This window comes from Hipposideros armiger, unplaced genomic scaffold, assembly GCF_001890085.2.
Source record: "Hipposideros armiger isolate ML-2016 unplaced genomic scaffold, ASM189008v1 scaffold_266, whole genome shotgun sequence".
NCBI lineage: Eukaryota > Metazoa > Chordata > Mammalia > Chiroptera > Hipposideridae > Hipposideros > Hipposideros armiger.
Genome location: NW_017731616.1, coordinates 147,874 through 156,831, shown reverse-complemented (window position 1 = coordinate 156,831; position 8,958 = coordinate 147,874).

Genomic DNA, 8,958 nt, shown 5'->3' with positions numbered 1-8,958 from the left:
TATTTATCCCCCAACATTGGCCCTACCCTTTTGCTATAATAATAAAATCACCAGTGATTTTTAACCAAGTTCATGGCCAACCACAGAAAAAAACAAAACTACATTTTTCCAGCCTCCCTTACAGCTAAATAAGATCATGTCTCGCCAATAAGATGTCAAAGTGATGTATGTAGTTTCCAGGTCATACTAAAAAAGAAAGAGTTTGTTCTTTTCCCACTAGCTGAGTGTGGATGTGGTCGTGAACAAAGCTGGACCAAGCAAATAAAGGCAATACCATAGGCATGGCAAAGCAGCAACAGAAGGAATCCAAGTCTCTTTCAGCTTGGAGCACCATACCAGCCTTGATGACCTCGTGGAATAGATTTACCATTCCAGGTTGACTTTAATGAGAGAGAGAGAGAAAAAAAAAAAAAGCATGAAAAGCTTATTCAAGACAGATGTGTCAGTTTCTAGCCTTTTGGTCAGGGAAGGCAACAGATCTATCACTAAGTGGCAGAATGCTCAAATAAAAGTTCCAGGCCAAGAATACCACTCTGAAGGCTGCTGGGCTTATACTATATTGATTTTTCAGTTTTCGTGTGTGAGATGAATGTCTGAGTGCCTAAAATCCAGTAATCTAGTGCCTCCCTGAGCTTTGGGGATGGGTTGTAGAACTGATAGGTGTTCAAATATATGACAGAATCTTATCTAAGACCTACCTTCATTGTAACAGATCACCTGAGCGTGAGGTTGTTGCAGGGAGACTTAGAGCCTGCACCTAGGTCTGACAATTGGAGACCTCTAATATTTCCCCCAATTATCTAGTAACTGTGAACAACCAAGATGTGTTGGGTCAATTTGACGCAATGAACAAGTTGGTATATACATAAATTATAAGAAGGCCTTCTTCTATAGAGAAAACACATGGAAGTTGATAAAATAGCACAGGTTCTTGACTAAGCCCTTGTCTAAAATAAAATATTGTAACACATAAAGGGAAAAGAAGGAGACTTTGTGGGAATAAAGTTTTTCAAAATTGAATTATAACATACAAACAGTAAAGTACATGAATTTTTTTTTTAAGATTTTATTGGGGAATTGGGGGAGGGGACCAGCCAAGTTGTTGTTCTTCAATCTTTGTTGTGGAGGTCGCCAATCCCCATCTGGCTTCCTGTCAGCAGCTTGTGGCCTCTAAACTCAAAGTGCTGTGTTCAATCCCAGCTGCGGGTGGGCATAGCCACCATCCCATGTGGAAGTCGAACTAAGCAGCCTTGCTGTTAAAAGCATATGCTCTATCCACTGAGCCATCTGGGTGGCAGCTTAGCTCGAAGTGTCAAATTCAGTCTTAGTTGTGGGTGGGCATAGCCCACCATCGAACAGGCAATCTTGTTGTTATACCAGCTGAGCCATCCTGCTACCTGTTGGCAGCTCAGCTACAGCTCAGCTTGGGTGCAGCATCACTGGCCCATGTGGGAATCGAACCAGCAGCCCTGTTGCTTAGAGCTTGTGCTCTTAAGCCAACTCTTAACCAACTGAGGCCCTATGAATTTTAAATGTATGGTTCAATGAAGTTTCACAAATGAACACTACCTTGTAACCACTACCCAGATTGAGATATAGAACATTTTTAGCACTCCAGAAAATTCCCCTCTAGCCAATACCCTCCTTAAAAGTAACTCTCATATATTAGCTGGAATGTGGGGGTGTGTGTGTGTGTGTGTGTGTGTGTGTGTGTGTGTGTGTGTGTTTGTGTATACCACAACGTATTTATCCATTCTTCTGTTAATGGCCGTTTGGCTGTTACAAATAAAGATGCTCTGAACACTTCTGTGCATGTCTTTGGGTAGATGTATGCACTCATTTCTGTTAGGTGTATAGCTAAGAGTAAAATTACTAGGTCCCAGGGCAGGCTTGTTTTTAGCTTTAATATGCATGGTCAAATATTATGCACTTTTCAAATATGCACTTTCCAAAGAGATCATATCATTTTCACTTGCTCCAGTAACGTATTTGCTAAACATCCTGGAAAATGCACTCCATTCTTTTTTAATTTTGGTCATTCTAATGATGGTGCGTTGTAGACATTCTCCTTTGCAAAGCACCTATCCAAATGTTTTGTCCTTTTTTTCCACCCTCTGGATACAAATCCTATGTTAGATACATGTATTGTGTCTTCCCCTCAGTCTATGGATTGCTTATTCACTCTCCTCTTGGTGTCTTTAGATGATTATTGCTTTATAAATGTGTTTAACAAAATTGCCTACTCCAAAGTTTAGACGATATTCTCCCCTGATTTCTTTTAGAAACTTTATTGCTTCATTTTCACATTTACCTTGCTAATTCATCTCAAATTAATTTGGGGACACAGTATAAGGTAGACTACAAATTTTGTTTTTTGTTATGGGGATAGAAAATTAATTGCTCCAGCACCATTTATTGAAAAGATTGTTACCATGGCTAGTTCTAGAATGGTTATCCGTATTTAGAAAGAGGTTTTTAAAAAGACAAGAAATGAAATTAGTTACTTAAAAAACCCAAGTCGACATTCATATTCACAGAATTATTCTCAATAGCTAAAGGGAGGAAACAATGAGGAAGTGTTCATTGATGAATGGATAAGCATGATGGAGTGTATACATGCAATGGAATGGAATTCAATACATACAATAAAATTCAATATATATATAATAGAATTCAGTCTTAAAAAGGAAAGAAATTCTGCAATATGCTATAGCATGGATGACATTGAGGACGCCATGCTAAGTGAAATAAGCCAGTCACAAAAATACAAATACTATATGACTCCATTTATATGAGGTACTTAGAATAGTCAAAATCATAAAGACCAAAGATGTAATAGTGGTGGCCAGGGACTGGTAGGAGGGGAGAATGGTGAGTTATTGTTTAATGGATATAGAGTTTCAGTTTCAGATTGAGTCTCAATCTTCAGATTGAGAGAGCTATTGAAACAGGGCCCAGCTGGAACCCCCACACAAGAGGCCTTGCAATGTCCCTGGCCTTGCATCTCCCTGCCCTAGAGCTTAGCAATTGATCAACCTCCTCCCTGAGGTTTGAGCTTGGAATGTTCTCCGTCCCAGTTTCTCAGTTTGGAATATCCCCTGTCCAGTTCCTTGCTTTAGATAATTACCCTGAAACTTGTGCTTGCTAACTGATCACAATATACCTTGCTTATGATCACAATACCATGGGCTTACTGATCACAATCTCTATGGCCTAGTATTCTTTCCAGGTTACTGTCATCACTGCTCCTGGGTTGATGACCACGCTGGAGAGCCACATTGCCTGAGGAAAGGCTCCATGCAGACCCCTTGGAACTATCACGTGGCCTCTGGAGGAATGTTCAGATTTTCCCCTTAAATGTCCCAAGCTGGTCTGAGAATGTTAAGGCAGTTTTTGGAGGTGTTAACCCACTGCCTTCTCAGACCACTGGTGCTCTGACAATAAGCTCTTATTATTCTATGACCCAATTCCTGTGTCAGTCTATTGGCTGAGTGGCATAGGCAGCACGAGCCCTGGACTCATTTGGCCTTTGGTTTTACTATAAGGATGGATGCTGGTGATGGTTTCACAACAATATAAATGTATTTAATACCACTGAACTGTATGTTTAAAAGTGGATAAGAGGGGGCTGGCCAAGTGGCGCGTTGGTTAAGAGCTGGCTTGGGATGCCAGAGGACCCCAGTTCGGATCCCACATATGAGGGCCAGTGACATTGCCCTCTACAGCTAAGAGGCTGATCAACAGCTCAACCTGGGGCCGGGCTGCCATGAGTCACCAGCATCGGCGTAGGCTGCAGCCCCTGCTGCAGTGGTTTGCCATGGGCTACCGTGTGTAGCCAGCAGCCATCGTGAGCGGCTGTCCAGAAGCCGGCGACTGATCTGCCTCGCCAGGGAAGAGCACAATGATGGTTCCAACGAAGCAACATCCTCTACAACTAGACTGAAGAACAAAAAGACAGCAACTTGTCTGTTCCCCTTCCCCCAACTCCCCAGCGCTGTTCCCATCCCCCAATTCCCCAATAAAAATCTTAAAAAAAAAAAAAGTGGATAAGAGGCCGGCCAAGTGGCTCTGTTGGTTAAGAGTGCGAGCTCTGAGCAACAGGATCGCCGGTTCAATTCCCATATGGGCCAGTGAGCTGTGCCCCAGCTGAGCTGCCGCTGAGCTGCCAGCAGGTGGCAGGACGGCTCAGCTGGTGAGAGCAAGTGCTCCTAACAACAAGGTATCCAGGTTCGACTCCCGCATGGGATAGTGGGCTACACTCACCTGCAACTAAGATTGAACACGGAACCTTGAGCTGAGCAGCCACGAGCTGCTGATGGGCAGCTGGATGGCAACTGGACTTGGAGCTGAGCTGCCTGCGCCCTCCACACACAACTAAGATTGAAGGACAATGAGTTGGCTGTTTCCCTTCCCCAATTCCCCAATAAAAATCTTAAAAAAAAAAAAGTGGATAAGATTGTAAATTTTATATTGTACGTATTACCACAATAAAAAACAGGAAAAAAAAACACTCAGGTAATAAGCAGCTAAAAGGAAGATAATTCTCCTTTGATCACCCACCGTGGGGGGTATGCCTATGCTGATTCTGTGAAAATAAAGACATTTATAAAGAGTGATTTTAGAGCTTACTGACCTGAAATAAATAGATGGCCAGATATTTCTCTAGCAAAATGGGTTTATTTGGGAATAACAAAGAATTGCAATCCAGGACTGTGAGGTCTAATGGCAAACCAAGTGCAAGTACTAAGAAACAAAGGAAAGGAAACTCATACAGGAGAAGAGGAACTTGGGAGCACTATTATAAACAAAGAGTTCTTCCTCTTGGGCTCTGTGATCAATGTAGTGCCTCACAGGTCTCCCTTCTGGCCTCCTGATTTCATTTTAAATGAGGTTTCTGTTTATTAACTTTTACAAGAGGAAGTTAAATGTAAAGTGAAGAATTTGCTGCCTACACAAAAGCTGATGTTACGAACTATAGCAGAGTCCCAGTAGGAAAAGGTGATACACTCAAACTGGGTAATTTGAAGAGAGTTTAATAAATTACTTTGTACAAGGATATGGGCAGGGCATAAATAAACTCTGAAGGATAGTGCAGGGCTAGTAATATTGAGGGCTCCATTACCACCTGACAGGCTGATCCAGAGAAAGGAGGAAGTGGTCACTGGTGACAGAGGACTTTAGAGAGGGGGCCCTCATAAGATACATCCAGCTCATGCCAACCCTGCTGGGATGGAGGCAAGAGAATAAAGATCAGAGCCTGTTGTCCCTCCCTCTCCAATATCTTGTCATTGTTGCCCTTTGGCTGAACTCAACTGGAAGCTATGATATTGTCCATATAGATTAACCTCCTGGGTAGAGAAGGAGCTGGTGAAGGGTGAATCTGAAGGGACAAACAGAAGATCAGCATACAAAACAAAGGAACATGCTTTGTCCAAGAGGAGGAAGAGGCTCTCTCTATCGATCATCCAGGATCAAAGATGGATTAATAGTAAAGCTAATGAAGTTTCAGCTTCAGGATGCCTCAATTGCATGGGCCTCTCCCAAGGCCCTGGGAGGAACCCTCGCAAATGTTCACAAGATCATACGCTTTTGTTAAATTTGCCAAAGTAAGATATTTTAACCCAAATCATTAAAACTGCTGTTCTTTTTATTTCAAATTTCCCTCCATCCTATTTGCCTTAGTGTCTGGTGGTGCTGAAGTGATATGGGCATTTTTGGTATCTGTCTTAAAAAGAAGTTGAATTGAGAATAAGCCATTACTTGAGCAAACATTTTAGAACATTTCAATAAAATATGTGAGGAAATTATAGGTTCCTGATTTATTTATTAAAGAACTAAAAAAAGTTCTGATAAAATTAATGAAGCATGAAGCTAAAGTAATAAAGGGGATGACAAAAATCAGTGGAAATTATTCTGACTTCAAGAAGCAAATTATAAAAAAATAAGCTTTGGGCCAGCCAAGTGGCTCTGTTGGTTAAGAGCGTGAGCTCTGAGCAACAGGGTCACTGGTTCGATTCCCACATGGGCCAGTGAGCTGAGCTGCTGTTGAGCTGCCAACAGGTGGCAGAATGACTCAGCTGGTGAGAGCACATGCTCCTAACAACAAGGTTGCCAGTTCAACTCCTGTATGGGATGGTGGGCTATGCCCACCCGCAACTAAGATTGAACACAGAACCTTGAGCTGAGCAGCCCCACAAGCTGCCAATGAGCAGCTGGATGGTGACTGGACTTGGAGCTGAGCTAGCTGTGCCTCCACAACTAAGGTTGAAGGACAACAACTTGGCTGTTCCCCTTTCCCAATTCCCCAACACTGTTCCCCTTCCCCACTTCTCCAATAAAATCTTTTTTTTAATAAATAAGTTTTTAGATCATACCAATAGCAGTGATTAATTAACAAGAAGAGATAAATTTCAAAAAAGAAATGAAGAAACTTCTTGGATTCTTTAGTCTCCTGTTAATCCAATTATTGAAGAGGAGAGAATCATAAGAACACATTAAATTTTTTGCTGATTTGAAAATACAGCATTATAATGATATTGAGGACCAATTGTTTAATAAGTCCCATCAAATACATTTACACACCCTGAAATCTTACAGCGCATATGTGTAAAAGACTGACAGACGTTTTCCCAAATTGATAATACTCTTAAATATTTACAAGATATTTATAAGGCATAACCAATAAAATAGGCTGACATTTATCTAAGCACCCAATGATAAAAACCATCCTAGAGGAATTCTAACTATTCTAGAGGAAAGACTGAATTATCTTTATACCCTTTCTGTAGAAAATACCCTCCCTGTAGAAAATATTACAAAACTATTATATGAAGAGTGATCAAAGTCTGTATAGCCAAAAAATATAAGAATAAAATTATTATAGATGTTTCTGACAGTTAAATGATTTAAAATTATTTTTTTTCTGGATTTTGTGGTATTTGTCTGTGTTGCAATTTATCTATCCAAAGAGAGACTCATTTTCTAACCTAATTTGGTATTCTTTTTTTAAAGAGGTCCCCCAAATTGCATTTATCATCACACCCCACACATTCTGATATGACACTGCTCAGAATATACACAAAAGAAGTAGGTACTAGGCTAACTTCAATAATAACAGCAACAGCACTTAAATTAGAACATGAAGCACTCACCCTTGGATGGATGGCAGGCATATACTATTTAAAACAGCTTAGGAACCGCATCAAGCAAAGACAGGGGGAAGAGGCAAAACCAGCTAAGACGGGTAAGTTGCATTCTGGAGGAAATGCTGACCCATACAACTCCAGCAGCTAAGGGGTGGAAAATCATTCCTGAAGCAAAGCTACTTTAAGATATCCGCTGTCATTCAGAGGTCTCCCAGGAAAGCTCTCTGGAAAGCGCAGCATCATAGGAAGACCTGGAGCATCTTCTCTACAATACAAGCTGAAACCATACTTGAGGACAGCGCCTCCTATTGGGAGGACTGCTCTAATTCACACACTGGGAAGCATAACTCTGTAATTAGAAAACTGCCAGGGAAAATAATTCTGCTCATTCAAAAACAGAAATGAAGCAATAAACTAACTCAAAAGAGTCATGGAGAATTTTGAGATAATTGGGGGTTCCAAAGGAAAGAAATCAGATGAGGTATTGTAAAGCTATTACTAATAAACCTTTCATAGACTTTGGAAAGAATTTTCAAGAAGAGAGGTCAGAGGGTGGCAAGTTTTTTGGGGGGAGAGGTGTGTTTGCTTGTTTTCGTTTTTATTATGGAAATTTTCAAGTATACTCCAAAAGTAGAAAAAATAGTATAATGACTTCCCAGATACCCATGACTCAGTATGTACACTTGTCAGCATGTGACCAGTTTTATTTTATGTACATGTCACCCATTTCCCCCACAGCCCTCACCAGGCTATTTTAGAGCAAATGGCAGACATCATGATTTCATCATAAAGTTTTGTGCCTGTATCTTTAAGAGTAAAGACTATTTTTAAAAATATAACCATCTTTACCAATGTCATACTAAAAAAATAAAATTTAACAAATATTATTTAATGTCATCAATATCTAGTCAGACTTCAAATTCCCTTGAGTATCTCATAAATATTTTTTTCACTTTCTTTATTCAAATCAGGATCCAAATTCTATTCACATATTACATTGTTTATGTTGCTCTTAAATTTCTTTTAATCGATAGGCTCTTTTCTTTTATATTTCTTACCATTTATTTATTAATGAATCAAGTCATTTTTTCCTATAGAATTTGTTACATCCTAGATTTGGCTGATTGTACCCTGAGGTGTTATTTAAACTGTTCATCCACTCCCTGTATTTCCTATAAACTGAAAACTAGATATAGAGGCTTAAGAAGACTCAGGTTAGATGTTTTAGGAAAACCACTTCATAAATGATGTTGTGTTCTTATTGCATCACACCAGGAGAGGCATGTAATGTCTTTTTCTCTCTCTCTTTGGAATATTAAAATTACTCAGTGGGTTCAAGTGTTCTCAGCCTGATCCATCATTATGTAGTTCCCCATCAGTCTCTCACGTAAAGATTTTAATAGCTGTTGATCACTGGCTAGATCCATTATTTCATTAAAGTGGCAAAATGGTGATAGTCTATCAATTCCTTTGCATTTATTAGTTGGGATTCTTCTATTAAAACAAAATGTTGACCATATTCACAGGTTGTCTCCTTGATGTACAGCTCATACAGAAAAAGCAGAATATATGCTTGATTTTTCTTTTCTTTACCAATTTTCAGAACTATGAGTTGCTTTCTTAATATTCAAGAGTAACCAATTAGTTTGGCTGCAACTTTTGAAATTTGGTTCCCTAAAACAAGTCCAACAATGCTGAGAATGGCACTAAATAGCATCACCTGAGAAGGTAACTGGCCCCTGAACCTCCTGAACTGATAAATTCCACTAAGCACAGGTGGACCTCTCAGCCAGTGGAGTAGAGAGGGCAGCAA